The 16,505-nt window shown below is 36.2% G+C and overlaps 1 protein-coding gene across 1 annotated transcript in view; it reads left to right on the top strand.

The window, feature by feature from the left end:
* The first annotated feature begins 1,409 nt into the window (after positions 1 to 1,409).
* Positions 1,410 to 16,505, top strand: part of LOC118267158 (angiopoietin-related protein 2) — an 81,273-nt gene continuing 66,177 nt past the window's right edge. Inside the window, exon 1 of the mRNA XM_035580978.2 lies at positions 1,410 to 1,548. The gene's annotated coding sequence lies outside the window, so the exon portion shown is untranslated. The remainder of the gene's footprint in view (positions 1,549 to 16,505) is intronic.

Here is a 16,505-nt window from a genome sequence, read left to right as displayed (position 1 = left end):
TTACAGGAGTTCCAGCGGTATGGGAGGATGTCCCAAAAAAAAGTACAGGCAACATCACGTGATGTTAAGATGTGCATTATTGCATGTCGTGGTGGCCCAGAGGCTTTTGACGCCCGTTTCTCATGGGTGCCGGTTCGAAACCTACCAACGGCTAGTACTAATTTGACTTTTTTCGATGTATATTTACTTTCTAAGCATATTGAAACACCACTGACAAACGGTAAAGGAACACATCGTGAGGTAACCTAGGCTTATAATTTCTAATTATTTTGATATCGCCAACACGCTGTGAACAAGTGTGGTGATTATTGCTTAAATTTTCTTTGTATAAGAGATGCCTAGATGTCAGCTGTGGTTATTTACAGGCTGTTGATTTATGTATGTAATAAACAAATAAATAAAATTAACAAGCCTTTTATTTCTTACTTAGAAAATTTGCGTAATGCACCTATGTGTGTAGGAGTGATGTAACGAATATTCACATTCGCATTCCCTTATTTGGTTATTTTTAATTTACTATTGTTTTGATTTAACCTGACTAGAAGTTGATGCAAACAATTACAAATGTGTGTTGCGACTCGCGCGTCTAGTAAACTCTCAAAAGAGAGCCATAGAAAAATTAGTCTAAATTCTTAGGTCAATATTAGCATTCGCGTTCCCGAATGACTAAAATATGACTTTGGTTACATCACTAGTAGATAAGTATGCATAATTGCACATTGCTTATTCATTATGAACAAGGATTATTTTTTTTAAATAAATATATAAATATTATTAAATTTTAGTGAGTGCTCGATCGGGATCGATCCTCCTACATCTTGACTAGTCCCTAAGCGATAATATTTGCATCAAGTTTGAAACCGAGGGTCACGAAGACTCACGCGATATATAGAGTCATTCAATAACATAAATATACGATGAGTATAATATATATAATAAAGACATTTCACAAAAACTAAAAAATTGACCCGCTGGACAAATCTTTTGTTGCTCGGGCACCTAGCTACTTACACGTACCTATTTAATTAGGAAGGGTAAGTACATAAATCCTAAGTAATTTCGTTTACAGTTGATTCGTCGGATTAGCTAAGGCACCTGTGTAGTTCCTCTTCTGTGGACAGATGTTGAGGGCTGGAGCACGACTGGCGCGGTGCTAGCTGCGCGGCCGCGGGCTCTAGTGAAAGCCCACTTTCATTGGAGTGGGGCGCCACCACAAGCACAACAAAAGTGAACGGCGTTGCGTGCGCAGACGACGCCGTAAGTCGGCGAGTGGCCGTTGTGACAGTAGGTTTCGAAGCGTGAGTCGCGCGTCTCGTGCATATCGTGCTCTCGTGATGTCCAGGTGGTGGATGGTGGTGTTGCTGGCGGGCGCGGCGGCGGCGGGTGGCCGCTTGCCCCGCACCTGTTGCTGGCGGGCGCGGCGGCGGCGGGTGGCCGCTTGCCCCGCACCTCTCCGCCCGCGCCCCAAACCCCGCCGGCGGCTTCGTCGGCGCCGCGATTACCCCAGAGGAATCTCACCCTCGCATCAAGATCTTCCGTACGAAACAGGTCAGTTCCCTAATTAAATGACTACGTTATTGTTACCCATAACTTTGCAAGAAAACTGTTCACCATCAGGTGACTGCCGCTACACGATGTAAAAGTTTACAAAACTTTATAATAATTAATCATAATATGTTCCTATTTCAATTTGCACAACTTCACGTTTCTTAAATTCCAAAGTTAAGCGTTACCCTTTACTTTTCGTTGCATGATAGTGATTGCACATCATCTTGGGCTTAATTTGTAAATGATTGTATTTAATGTCATGGCACTTTATATTTGTTAAATTTGCTTAACATTGAGGGAGTATTATGTGATACTTGACAGAACCGTCCCTAGTTAAGCAACAGTAAGTTCGTAGCAAGCTTTTGTGCATGAGTCGTCAAGTACAACAACTACGTATGGCTCTGGTGCGGCACTAGTGGCACTACGGCGTCAACTCGCTATCAATGAGATAAGGTACTACGGCATCGGCCCAGTTTTGAAATTATTGGTGATATAACTTTTTTGTTCGCCTAGTTGTTGTAAGAACGGTTACAATCTCGGATTAATAATCTATTATTATGAACCTCGTATGAACCTCGGGCTTATCTGTTTAATGATGAGTTGGATTACTGTTTATAAAAATGGTCTACATAGTTCTCTATTGGAAATGGATAGTGGGTGCTGTGCCGAAAATGGTTACCAAAATTACTTTTCTTTTCATATTTACTCAATATATCTTTTATTGTACTGTTTAGGTACGAAGAATACAATCAATTTCTTGGGCCCATTAACCCTGATACGAGTACTCAAAGATACAACACGGAAACCTCCTTTCCGTAATTCGATTATTAATACGCAACAGAACAAAACAAGAACCAATTCTATTTAGGATATTTTGCAACGATCGTAGTCATAGCAAACACTGTTCGATAAGAATTTCCATAATTATGAAATGTATAGATATCCAATGTATATTGAACATCGGCACATCTAGTTATATACTTTTGAAAAGTCATTGAGAATATAATAAAACTATGTTTCAAATTCAAAAAGACTTACTTCATAATCCTTATTTTTTTTTAAATTGGTTAACAATTAAATCTGTTAATACACTTAATTCTGCTACTAAGTGTAATAAATACATTTCCGAAAACTGCATTAAAATCGGTTCAGCCAGTCGCGAGATAATCGTGGATAATCAGACATATTAATTACAAACACATAATAATATTCTGTAAGTACAGGTCAAATTGAGATTCTCTTTCTTTTTGTAAAGTCGTTTAAGAATATTCCATTACATGGGATTTCGGTTGACTAAAATAGAAGATAGTTGAAACGTTTAATGGAAAAGCACGATGTAAGTCTTAAAATAATAGAATACCTACATTAAATATAAATTTCTAAAAGGCCGATTTGCAATAATTGTCGCTGAGCTCTGTAATATACTGGTAACACAAGAAAATCTATCTTAATAGATTTTCTTAACGTAAAAATATATATCACAATTTTCTATGCAATTTTTAAGGGACATAAGATAATAATCCTTTTATATTTAGTGTTACAATACAAGACTGCCTCGTTGGCCGAGTGGTTGCAAGTGCGAGGGGTCTCGGGTTCGATTCCCGGGTCGGGCGAAGAATTACTGGGCTTTTTTCGGTTTTTCGAAAATTTCTCAGTGGTAGCACGGAGTCTGGAAATGTGCCCGGTATATGGCAATAGGCTCACCACCTATTACGTGGGACTTACAACATAAATTGTGAAAAGTGGGTGTACACAGTGGCATTACGTGCCATAATGTGCACCTTTGCCTACCCCTTCGGGGATTAAAGGCGATATGTATGTATGTACAATACAAGTATATTGTACCACTTTATAAATACTTCGGAAACATTATTGCAAACAATACGTGTTTACAATGTATTTACAGTACATAGTAGCCAGGTGCTGGCAGCAGCCAGATATCAAAGCGTCTGGCTATTTACTACATTTCCATCGGTTTTCTTTATTATCACTGTGAGTGACTCAATGGTGACTAGAGCTGCGAATTCCAATAATATGTACTATTTCTATGTGAGCCCCATGATTAGGAAATAGGAATACATAAGTGATATGATACCTATGCTTTGCCACAATGCTCTTGAAGAAAATGTATTTTTCATTTGATTTGGAAAGGAAAAGTCCTTTTATATTCTTTACGAATTGTGAACGTAGATGGTACAATTGAACATCATTGGGAATAAATAATTGTTTGGAGTAACACTATCTTCGTTGATACATACATACATACTTGTATTATATGTATGTCGTGATCGGACAGAGCCGCAGGCGGATTGCTACAAATTAAATAAGCGCCTACGTTTAATGCGATATTTTGTGCTCAAAAGGTCTACGAGGCAGTTAAGAGCAGGCAACAATACAATATGAGTTATTGGGCCAATTTGGTTTTTTATACAATTTCAGAAACCAATTTATTATTAATAGAGCCAGTTCGAAACCGACAAAAAATTTGCTCAGTCGCTGTTTCTTGATGCAAATGCAAATCGGATTATTTATGTGGAATCCGACCCGAAATTATCCTTAAAAGTGTTTTTCTTTTTGTTTTACTATTACATATACACATTCGTAATTATATTATATCATTATAATTAAGTTGTATTATGCACTGCACTGAGATCGAGAGGTGCACATGCACCTCAAGCTGCATAGCTTGCAACCTTCTAAGATATATATTTTAACAAACTTAAAGATAAATCAAGCAAAATTGTATATAGGTACAGTACATTATGACAGTTACAGAATCTTTGTTATGACTTGATATTATTTCGTTTTTCGTTAGTCGATTAGGTAATTCAATAATGTAGCTATGGCTATTACCTCCGTGTTTACCTGAGCCTAGTAATATTACAATAATTGGTTCTTAATACACAAATAATATAAATAAACAAATAAGCAGTTGCTTTTTCTACTTCATATTTTTTTAGATCTGGTGTACGACGTACACACGTAACATAGGTTTATAATCTGTAACCTAAAAATAAGTCGGTTTTCCTTCCTGACACTATAATTCCATAAACCGATTTCCACGATTTTGCATTCATTGGAAAGGTCTCGGGCTCTGTGAGGTTCATAGCAGAGAAAATTTGGAAAAAAATTAACATTGGTTTGGAGTTCGCCGAGTTTGCTAGTATAGAATATAATATATATAACCACAATTTTTTTTAAATATGCTTAGTACTTACATTTCATGCAACAAAATTCCCTGACTTTTCCCAAAGCTTTCATTTTCATTTCAAAGTTATATTGTAATTTTCCTCATTTACGTTATCCATAATAAGTGTTTCTAATAGAGAATTGACTGAAAACATTGTATCCAACTTAATTTGAGAAAACAAATAATCGAATTCGATTATAATGATCGTTCAAAATATATTTACTGTAACAATGAAACAGAATGCAGATTATTCAATAAACTTCGTTCACATTTACAAAATGTATAAAATGCATCTGCGGAGAGAAATGTATAAAAGAGCACATAGTCAATAATTACATAGGTACTACATATTTGATAAATACTATCCATGTACTTTTTCGTTAATGTTCAGTTTTTAAAACATTTCGAAGTGCTTAAATCTATATCTAAAATTCTACATTTTCATTTCCATTGATCTAGAATAATTATATCGTATCAAACGTATAGTAAGTAAGAGATGCCCAAGTTGAAATAGTTCATGTATATGCGTGCTGCAAACAAGCCGGCCGCTTTCCACATTTTCTCGCGATATCAGCCAATCGTGTTGATTCATTGGAAACATATTTCTATAATAAGTATCATTTACTTAAACTACTTATTCGTGCTATACTCATTCTGACTTGCACTATATCATGGCCACATTTACTTCCTCTACCGACATATAAACCAATTTCTGGAAGCTCGTTGTTTAATTTCGGTTTTATGTAAAATCAATCCTAATCACACGCTTTAAGTTTTATAATCACAATATCATCTTCAATTAGTCTCTCTACGACATTATATAATTGATTGAAGCTTATTATAGTTTTATTTGTTCATATTGTAACTTTTTCTTTATACTTTTCTTTACACAGAGATTTTATATTATGCCGGTATCGTTTGCACAACAATGTATCATTCCTAAATGATAAATGATGGTGTACCTGTAAGATTTACCCGTTGCCCGTATAAATATAATGCAGTGCATATACGCCTTCAAGTAATACGACGGCGTTACTTAAAGGCGCGGCGTCAGACAAACGCGGGGCCGCCTCGGTACTCAAATAATTATGAAACTTCGATTTTGATCGCAAACGAAATTGCTCTTAATATCGCGAATAAACACGATGTGTAATTTAATGAACGTAAATACACTTATGACCCGCTAGTAACTTCAACTCCAGTGACACTAATTACATGTTCACAATCCGAGTGCATACATGTACCGTGTTCTATAATACTCAAAATAAGGCAGTAGTTGGTAGGTAGTAACCTTTCTAGAACGAACTTGTTGTTGGGCGGTTCCTTCTAAGCTCCAAGTACAAACAGGTGGACGCTAGTGGCACAGCTTGCGCTCGAAACGAGATCAAGGTCAGGAGCCGTATTGTTACTATTCCGGTGCTAATTACGAGCTCTAATATGTACAGATACGAACACTGGTTAGAAGTACTATGTCGCTCCTTGCCAATAAGGCACAAAACTAATAAATAATTAATCGATACTTAGGCATCTTCCATTCAAGTACTAATGAATGGATTTGATACACAGGGGCATGTCGCGACGGCATCTCCGTTCGCATAGGGACAGTCGACCGGCCAAGGACGGTAATCGAGCGAATGCATGGCATGCCGCAGGTACATAAACTTTGCAACTGGTCTAAAAATATATTATACAAAGACCATTTTTCAGTCCAAGCGGCCTTTCGTTACTCGTTGGCGGAGCAGTGTGTAGAGGTGCGCGGCTGCACGGGCCACTGTGCCGTCTAAATGTCAATGTCGGCTTACGTTGATGCAGGAAGAGGTCTGGGCGTGTGACGAGGTAGGCGACCAGTGCCGTATCTATGTATAACAAGGACATAGGCCGTGACAAGGATATTGTTTTGATTGTATCACCTTTCGGAACAATTGCGTTCCGACCGGCTTGCGCCTGTCACTAACTTGTAACATATACATACTTTATTAATCTGTTTATTCTACCGCTAAGTACCTGTAGAGCCTGTTGCCACTACGGCAAGGGCATTTATTTATTTAATAATTAGGAGATCCATACTCACTAACCTAGATGCATGTTAAACATTCAAACACGTTCAACGTTCTCCAATAGAACGTGTATAAATGTTATATCATTAAGATATTATGTTGTAATTTTAGTATTAGGTTTGAACGAGGTGTTTTTAACAATAACTCTGTTGCCTTCTATATGAAGTTATGATTTACGAATTTGACAGTGCACACTAGTGAAAATGTCATTATGACACCATGAAACCTACCAAATATCAACGAATTTGACAGTGTTCAAAACTAAAATTTACGCGATGTACGCCATGACTACGCGACAGCCACGCTACGGCTACGCGATGGCTACGTAGGACTACGCGACAGCTACAGTACGTCTACGCGATGGCTACGCCATGACTACGCGACGGCCACACTACGGCTACGCTAGGACTACGCGACAGAGCTACAGTACGTCTACGCGATGGCTACGCCTTGACTACGCGACGGCCACACTACGGCTACGCGATGGTTACGCTAGGACTACGCGACGGCTACACTACGTCTAAGCGATGGCTACATAGCGTTTTAGTTTGAGATGCAATCCAGCTACGAAGTTTCATGGCATAAAGACTCGCGGGTCTTTTTTGTCCCTGTTAGACTGAATGGGAATGCTAGCCTTGAAATGTAAGCCTTTTTACCACGTGCACTCGTCCAATCATGACCTATGCATGTCCGTCATTCATGCATAATAGTGATCTAGGATTATGATGCAATTAGCCTAAAACGTTTTTCTCCGGAAGGCTGTAGGTGGGCCTTTAATAAATAAGCGTCACTACGATGACTTGAAACTGCCAATAGAAAACTGTTGAAGGTAAATCCTCCGCTAACGTCGGTCACCGGTGACCACCATGGCGTTCAATGTGTTAATGAAATGTCACCAACATGAATATTCCAATATGCACCTGAATCCCTTCATCGTAGCGGATACTCGATAACGAAAATAAAGTAAAACTTTCATTAATGAGTCTAACCGGAGTTCGCAGACGTGTTACAACATGAGGTCAGAGAGGCTTTCAGTAAAGGGTACGGATCATTATATTGTGGCATCATGATGCGACTGAGTGAGTGGAGAGAATTACTACGACTTGCATAATCAGGATCTTGTTCTGTAACTTGTGCCCGGTCAGAAATTTGTTATTAATCGGATTATACCATACCTAGTAATAATAATTTCCTTATCATTCAAACAAACTTTGACCAAAACTTGCAGTGCACTATTAAATTTGGATAATACAAATAAGTAATATTTAACCTCCGTACTGCGTTAGGGCTTGTAATGTTCTCCATGGCTCGTGTATATATTTGCTCAAAATATATAGGAGCTAGGTACTTCTAACTTTAGGTGACCCTTGGCCTTCAGTACCCTTAGTACGAGTTTGCTTTACGTTAGACGTAAATAAAACCAGAGCGCGTTCGGCGCTCTGATTGGCTGGCTCGAACAAACCAACCAATTAAAGAGACGAACGCAAACTCGTGCTAAGGGTACAGATTGGTACCCCGTACCCAAACGGTGCATTTACTCACCTAGAAACAGAAGATACTACTAGTTTTTATGTTCTGATCATTAAATACCTATTTAATTTAACTATTGAGTAGAACATGCTATCATTAGATAGGTTTTGATAGATCGGTCGCAATAAACTATGTAATAAAACACAAGAACCTGAATTACACATTCTTTCACCAACAACTTAGAGTTAGAACTAGGATATTACTTTGTGTTATCTACATATTTAAAGCTGTTACCACTTCTCTACTGAATGATTTTGCAAAAGACAGTTTTTTTTATAACACTTTTTAGTCCAAATTCTTCACCTTCTACGAGTAATAAAGTCAGTGTGTACGTATGTGTGTCAGTCGCACACGGAAAAACACAATACTTAGTTACAATGTAAGTCTAAATTCTCATTTGAAATTCGTTTCCTTTTTTTCATTTCGTTTCGCGATTGTTTTTGTGAGAATTGTTTTACTACAAGATAATAAATAGCAAAAGAAAGATTGTACGAAAATGAATCTTAGTGCCTAGATTATAAAGTGCGTTTGCGAGTGAGAAGCTAGTGTCGTGTCTATTTTAACGGGGGAAATTCTCAGTTTATTAAACACATTGTTATTTTAATTGATGTAGGTAGAGACAAGAAAACAATACCTACTGATTATTTTTTTAAGATCAAAACGAAAGTTGTCCTAAATATTATACTATACCTACTATATTTTTAATCTTTCTTTAAGAATATTACCACCCTTGTGTTTTTTCCTGAGCCATGGTTATGTTTACATGCACATTACACCCGATCCGAACCAAATTTGTGCATCACACAAAGAGCATATATTAATTCATTTATTCTATAATTTAACAACAATATAGACTTACAGTAACCACCAAATCGTGTACATCTTTGTTAAAATTACATTGAAGCCTCCCGGCCCAAGTCGTAGATTAAAATAACAATGGAATATTATTAACTGCATAAGAGAAACGAGATAAAAGCAAGTCAGTTCACATTCAATCAACAATTTATAAGATTACATAAAACAAGGAACCTAAGTGACCATATTTATTTACAATTATGTATTATGGCAACAACTTAATCGTAATAGAAGTGTTACAAAGAAAGTTATTCAATCTAAGATACTGAAGTTATGTAGTTTATATGTATTACAGACTTATAGGTTCTACCAGCGGCTTGGACGGTGTTCCTGGGTTGAAAATTACCTCGTATGTGTTATTGTACACTATTATATATCTTTGTATCAAATTTTATCTAAGTAGGGTTACAAATATACCGACATTGTCACAAACATTCGTATTTATATATTAGTAGGATAATGTCGCCTGTGAGTATGTATTTAGTCGTCATGTGGGTTTTGATGCGGTCGTTCCGCATCGTTTACTATCGCGCAACTCATTAAGCATTACGGGGAAACAATGCGTATAAGTGTGTTATTTTCTTTATTGTCTACTCAAATGTAAATACTTTCCAGTTATTTTTATTCTTCTTTAACAATTAAGTATTAATGTCGTGTTCGCAATACAGTGTGTTACATCTTTATTGTCAGTGCATACCTTAGAATGCTTTCAACGAAGCGAACTAACAATAAGTTGAAGCAAACAGTTACAGTAAACAATTGATTACACAATAATAAATAATTGGACAATTATGTCAGTGTGAACAATACATAACTGGAAACATCCAGTACAGCTAGTTTCAAGCATTTGTGAGTCTGGACACGAATCGAGTCAAAAGTGCAGTAACAAGTCGATGTATTGCACAGTCGGTACTAATCGCTAGACTGTCTCTTTACGTAACCGCCTCGATTGTAGGGCGGAAGCCTACTTATGGTAATATTCTACTCTTAGCCGTATGTCTATTTTCATTGACATGTTTCGACGTAGAATGACATGTAGAGCCAGCAAGTGGGCAGCAATAGTCGTTGAACACAGATTTAGGAACGTTACTTACATAAATGGAGCGCAGCGAATGTTTTTGTACGAATCTAATGTGTATTTATTTGATAGTTTGATACTAAACCAGCTGTAAGTACATGTGTGGTCTAGTTTCCTGAAGTATTTACTAAATTGCTGGTGCTCTGGTGTGTCCTTATCCAAAATCTGTTCTTAATACTAAGATCATATACCCACTACAGTGGAATAATGCTATCAATGTGAGACAACTTAGCATTGGTTTGGCATAACCAGACGTGGAATAAGTTCCATCATTCTATTAGGGGTGAGCCTATCGCATTTGGATCTACTAAACAAATAAATACAACTTTGGTCGTAGCCGGGCCCAAGAACAATGAGACGGTGACTATTTTGTAAAACTATTTTTTTTAATTAATTTAGATATTATGTTATAATCAGTACTTAATATTATAGATGCGAATATTTGTGAGTTTGTATGTTTGATGTATAAGTTTGTTATTTACCCAATCACGTCAGTAGGGCTAACGGGATTGGAATGAAATTTAGAACAGGAGTATATTATAATCTTGAATAACATCTCTACTTTTATCCACTACAGAAAAACGCGGCAAAAACTAGTTACAAATATTCAATAGAATGTTACTAATTAAAACTAATACTGAATTATAATCTGAATTAAGTAGTTGCATCCTGCGACCTGCGAAACATTTCGTATTGACGTCTTACTTATTATAACTCTTTCTGTTCATAAATTAACATACCAATATAAATATAAATATTTAATCTTTATACTCTTAATGAATGCAAATAAATGAATATGCTAATATTGTTGATTTAGCCATATTTAAGACAATACGTTTATTGACTTTTAATAACTGATAAAGTACATACATATATTTCGACCCTCGTTCATTAGAAATTTGAGCGCCTCCAATTTAAAATATTCCTTAGAATTTATGTTACCTCTGCAAACTCTGAGATCTTTCTGTCTATCTCTCTGCAACTTCGAATTATCGAGAATTTGAAGCCGATGTATTCAAATTACCTTATTTAAATCACAATTAGTTATTACAAAAATTGATTCAGTTACATAAAGAGATTTTTAGGGACCTCGTGATAACTTCGGATTACCGAGATCCAAATTATCAAAAGTTTGAATCATCGAGGGTCGACTGTATTTGCTTTAGACAGCAAAATAAAGTGTACTAAAACATTATGGATAACATGTGCGGTGTTCCTATTAGTATTGATATACATTGTATAATAATTAGCTTCAGAAACCGAAACAGTTTATATTCATTACAAATGAAAAGAACGTCATCTACATAATGTAAACATTTGTCGTGTGATACTTGAAGAAACTGCAACCTCCAACTCAGCAGGGGTCCTTAAGTAAATGCGTTTGTACAGCTTTTGTTTACCAAATTCTTAATTATGTTGTTTGTTTCTTTTAGACAATTTCAAACTCTAACATGCTGGTCGACAAACCTACGTTTTTTCTTTGTTTGTCCGTGTCAAGGCCTATTATGTGTTCATCTTAAATAGGGAATTAAATTAGTAGGTAATTGAAATACCTAATTACTTTAGGTTTTTGTTGAGTGAAGATAGTAGAAGTAGTAAGAATAGAGTGGACATTATAGAATCTGAGGGCCTAGTAGGAGTTTGTTGTACGTTTACCGAGATCAAACAGTCACTGAGTTTAGCTCTCTAATTGGTTGGTTCACACGTTCATACTGATATTATTTATCAATATCACAGTGTTGCAATAAAATTAGTTTGATAACAATTCTCATAATAATTTCGTTTGTTATTTTATACACAGCAGCGTTAACTTTTTATAGCCTATTGATAGAACAGTTTATACAGGAGAACCGTTGAGTCATTTCTGTAAATAGTAGCCGAATACAGAATAATTTATCAATGGCGTAGGCTATTCCAAGACAATATACACAGACAGCTATACATACATCCTTATGGAAATATGGAAGGACAAATACACATAGACACATACATTGTGTGTGTGTCTGTTTATTTATCCGTTTTAATAATCGTACATTATGTTTTTAAATAAAAACCTCATACTCGACCTATAGTAGCCGAGCATCAGGTGCAATTGCGCTGGAGTAATACATACAACAGAGTATCATAGCTATGTACTGTACTGTAAATATTATGCACATAATGTCTTTTAATATATTTTAAATTAATTACCCAGTAAATTTTATCCTGTGTCTGTTTTCTTCAAGATTATTGGCTTCATTTAATGGTATTTCAACTATAAAAGGAAAAAGGTATGACTTAGGTATTATACTTATATACGTCAGAGTTCCACCTAGATAAGAGTGACATTTACGCGCACCGTCACTACGAATCCTAAAATACTTTTATATATTCATAAATGTTGCAAATATTTAGAATCTCGTTTCGATTTTGTTGTCGATATTATATTGTTTGAGATAAACGAAACACAATGGAGGTTGGTAACCTTGGACGAAGAATGCAAACGTAGACGATTTGTATACGTACTATAACAAATAATAATCACTATAACTACTGTATTTCCAGCTTCAGTCAATATTATCAATATCCCTCGGTCACCATCATCAATCCACCTTAATTAATAATTAATCAGTCTCTTACATCCTACTCTATGAACCATTTTCTTAAGCATTCTTTTATATCCTTCGTACATTGCAGAACAAAAAATTTGCTCCAATCTTATAGTAAAGCAAATTAATAGCTTTTTTAACCTCAAAATTAAAAGTCATAGTGAACGGAAACATTGATATCGTTCGTTTTTTGTAACAAGCCATATTTAATTACTCAATATTTTAATCTGAGTATAACATCTTGTTCAGACTCATTGGCCTCGACGGTTTGCTTAGTAAAAATGTATGTTCACAACAAGTCAGTTCCTTGACAACACGACATTAGCTACGAGTTATAATATCGTAAGCAATTGCGAGCAAAAAATGTTATTGAAACGGTATCAGTAGTTGCACACTCCATTGTATAACTTTATGATATTTTATTTTTCACATTATCGCCGTCCCTTCTTTTCAATGTTACGATTTAACTGCTCTTTCAAGGCTCCGGCCGGTTAAATATCAACCAGGTTAGTCCAATCTGTAGATGTCGCATTGCGTAAACTGACGTAACTTCAGTAACCATTTAAATCCTTTTAATAATTTTTAAAATGAAGATTTAATTTTACAGAAACGCTTATTCTAAGCTAGTACGCCATGACAAAGGGACACAATGGCCAATATATCATAAAATTGACGACAATATAAAACAGTAATAAAAAAAAAATCTAAAGGAATATTATGTTGTGAAAACATTAAAACATTAGATGCATTATAGGTGTATCTACGATAACCAAGTAGAAGCGAGTTACGAGTACACTGTCGAAACGATGTCGAATATAATTTCTTAAATTGCGTTCGACGAAAGGTAATTTCGACACTAGTGTTAGCTTACAGCTTGAACACGACAATTCGTGCCAACAATTGTTTAAACACGCGTTTCTTGTTCACAACGAACCATAACAGTAAGACTAATTGTCGTAACAGCACAAACATAAGTGCAGAAAGTTGGTTCGCCGTGGTCCGTGGGCAGTTTGGCAGACATCATACATCTTTCATTCATTTGTCACAAGACTCGCAGTCCGCTATCAGCCGCAGCAGTCGCAGTATCAACGGTTGTTAATACACACATAAATCACAATTATACGAGCAGACCGGCATATAACCGAGCTGCAGTCAGGTTTTATAAAGCTCGAGGGGATTACATTTCAAAACTGACGACCTTCAAACATCAGATTATCTAAACTTTTACATTCGAGAGACCGACATCTGACTGAATAGAGGCTGCTACAGCAAATTAAGTTGACATTGTGTGACTGACCCGCTTGAGTAACTCACGAATGTTAAGCGTTCTTTCTTCAGTATTCGTTCATAATTGATGACAAAGGACTGATTCATCCACTAGGTCTTCTCCGCAAATAATAGTTACAATGTATTTGCTTGCACGTACTAATTTCTATGATTTATTACTCTATCTTGTTTGCGAAGAATGCGTCGAAAAACCCCGACAAGGTTTGATCAATTTATTTTTAATAATAGCTTATAATGAACTCTATCTATTCCCTCGCACAGCTCATAGATAGGCTTGTTCATTTTGACATCACAACCTTGTGGACGCAATACATTTTTAACAACACTTGACATAGTAATTGAAATCGGAAAGCCGGTGATCCATGAAATTCTACGTCGAATTACAATATTGAAGAAAATGTTTGTCGAATGTAAAATAATGTGGTGTTTACAAGCGCCGTTAGAGCTCGAAAGTCAACGCTCTGTCTGCTGTGACCTTTGATCAGGGGTCAAGAGTCGTATACATATATATTGGTTTTTTACACAATATTCATTAGTATCGTTAGATGAATACTATTTGGGTTAATATCTCATTGGCAGAAACTCCTCGTGTCAGAGGGTCACCAGAGCTTCACCATAGTTCACGGAGTTCACTGTTGTCGATGCAGGCCGCCTTGCTTTACACACCAACCGCGACCCACCCTTGACCTCTTATTGATGACGCTGATTTCTTGGTTCGTCACAAACGTAACCAAACGCATCGTTACCTAATGTTTAAAATCTTGTGGTATTTCATTAAATCGACAGCATAGTAGAAAGAAAGGTGACTAGGTGTGAAAGACTGACTGCATGATGACTCTGCAATTGGGCATCATCATCCAAATTGGGTTGCGAACATATAAACAATGTTACTTATATTGGTGCCTTATTAAACAATTATAGCTCCTATGTTAAGACAAATATTGGAACTGTGTCCTTCACAGGGTTATGTCTAGTTGGCCAAACAACATTCCCCGTGCTTGTAACTATTAGATTAATAACAGCCACACAATAAACATTACTATGCGACTTCGGCCGTATTGCTGAAGGCTGTAATTGTAGCAAATTAAATTTTAGTATTGTTCATAATAAAATAAAATACTAGTGGTACATACAATGTTACATTGGATACGATTATCCAACACAGAAATCATTTGCATGGCTATCAACTTGTTGTGATAAAAGTTAGTTCTAAATGGGTGATATATTATGACACAAAAATTCGATAAAAAAGTAATAAAAAGTACTATTCTATTATAAAAATGAACTGCTTAATTAAGCATTAGCAATGCTGAGATATTTAACGTTTTACATTGATTGCTAACTTTCCTATTGGTCTGGGATATGAACCGATTAGCTGCCATTCGAAATAATTCGGATAACAACTCAACACCAAGTCAACACCTGGGCCGACTAGTCCGTTGTTGCTTGTTGACCCTGTTTTACATATTATATAATTATTGGCTGATTCGGCTGATTAATACAAAACATTACATGAACAAATGCTCACATCACACGTATAAGAGATTGCGATATTCTTAAGTGTTGCTGAATAGTAATACATTTCTGATAATTGTACAAAAAGTACAATGTGTATTGTTTTATGGCATGCGATGGTCCGGCAGCGCGCCGGGCTGGCCTCGGGGCCGGTCGGTGGCGCCCTCTGCGCATACATTCGATAACAATACGATTGTTGAAAACTTAAATTATGTTCTCTAAGTTACGCCAAGGAAGGTTATTTTGATCGTATCATTGTATGAAAATTGTTGGCTCCGTATACGACTGCTTATCAACCTCCGCTTAGAACTTTTAATTATAATGCACAGCTTATTTTTATGTTCCCAGATAATTATCTTACTAATAACCCTATTAATAAATATTTTCTTTTGTTAAGTGGTTTATTCAACACGTTTATCTTTGAGTGCTTGAGCTAAGTGAAGGCAGCGCTCAACTTGCTGGGTTAGGTATTTGTCTCATTCTAGGTAGCCGTGCAGTATGTGATTCAAGTCGATAGTCGTCTGCGATTCCAATCGAAATGATAACGACCTCTAGTTGCGAGAGCCTGGCCAAAATACAAGTTTCCCGATAAGGTGGGAAGCGACTAGTATTTATAGGTTCATTCTACGTCTATGGTTGACTGACCTTGCCAGGTACGAAGACGGCGTGGAACATGATGAGCTTAGTGATTCAATTAAAAGATATAGAAAAAAGTAGTATTAGGTTATTCTGTCCACATCATCACTGTTATGTAACATTCGCTTACCCACTCCATGTATACTGGAATGCCGTTTATAATAATGCACAAATTAGCAATTTACCTTTAAAAGTATACAAGCCGATACTAGTATTTGAAA

Source organism: Spodoptera frugiperda, chromosome 25 (assembly GCF_023101765.2).
Source record: "Spodoptera frugiperda isolate SF20-4 chromosome 25, AGI-APGP_CSIRO_Sfru_2.0, whole genome shotgun sequence".
NCBI classification, from domain to species: domain Eukaryota; kingdom Metazoa; phylum Arthropoda; class Insecta; order Lepidoptera; family Noctuidae; genus Spodoptera; species Spodoptera frugiperda.
This window is presented reverse-complemented; position numbering and strand designations above follow the sequence as displayed.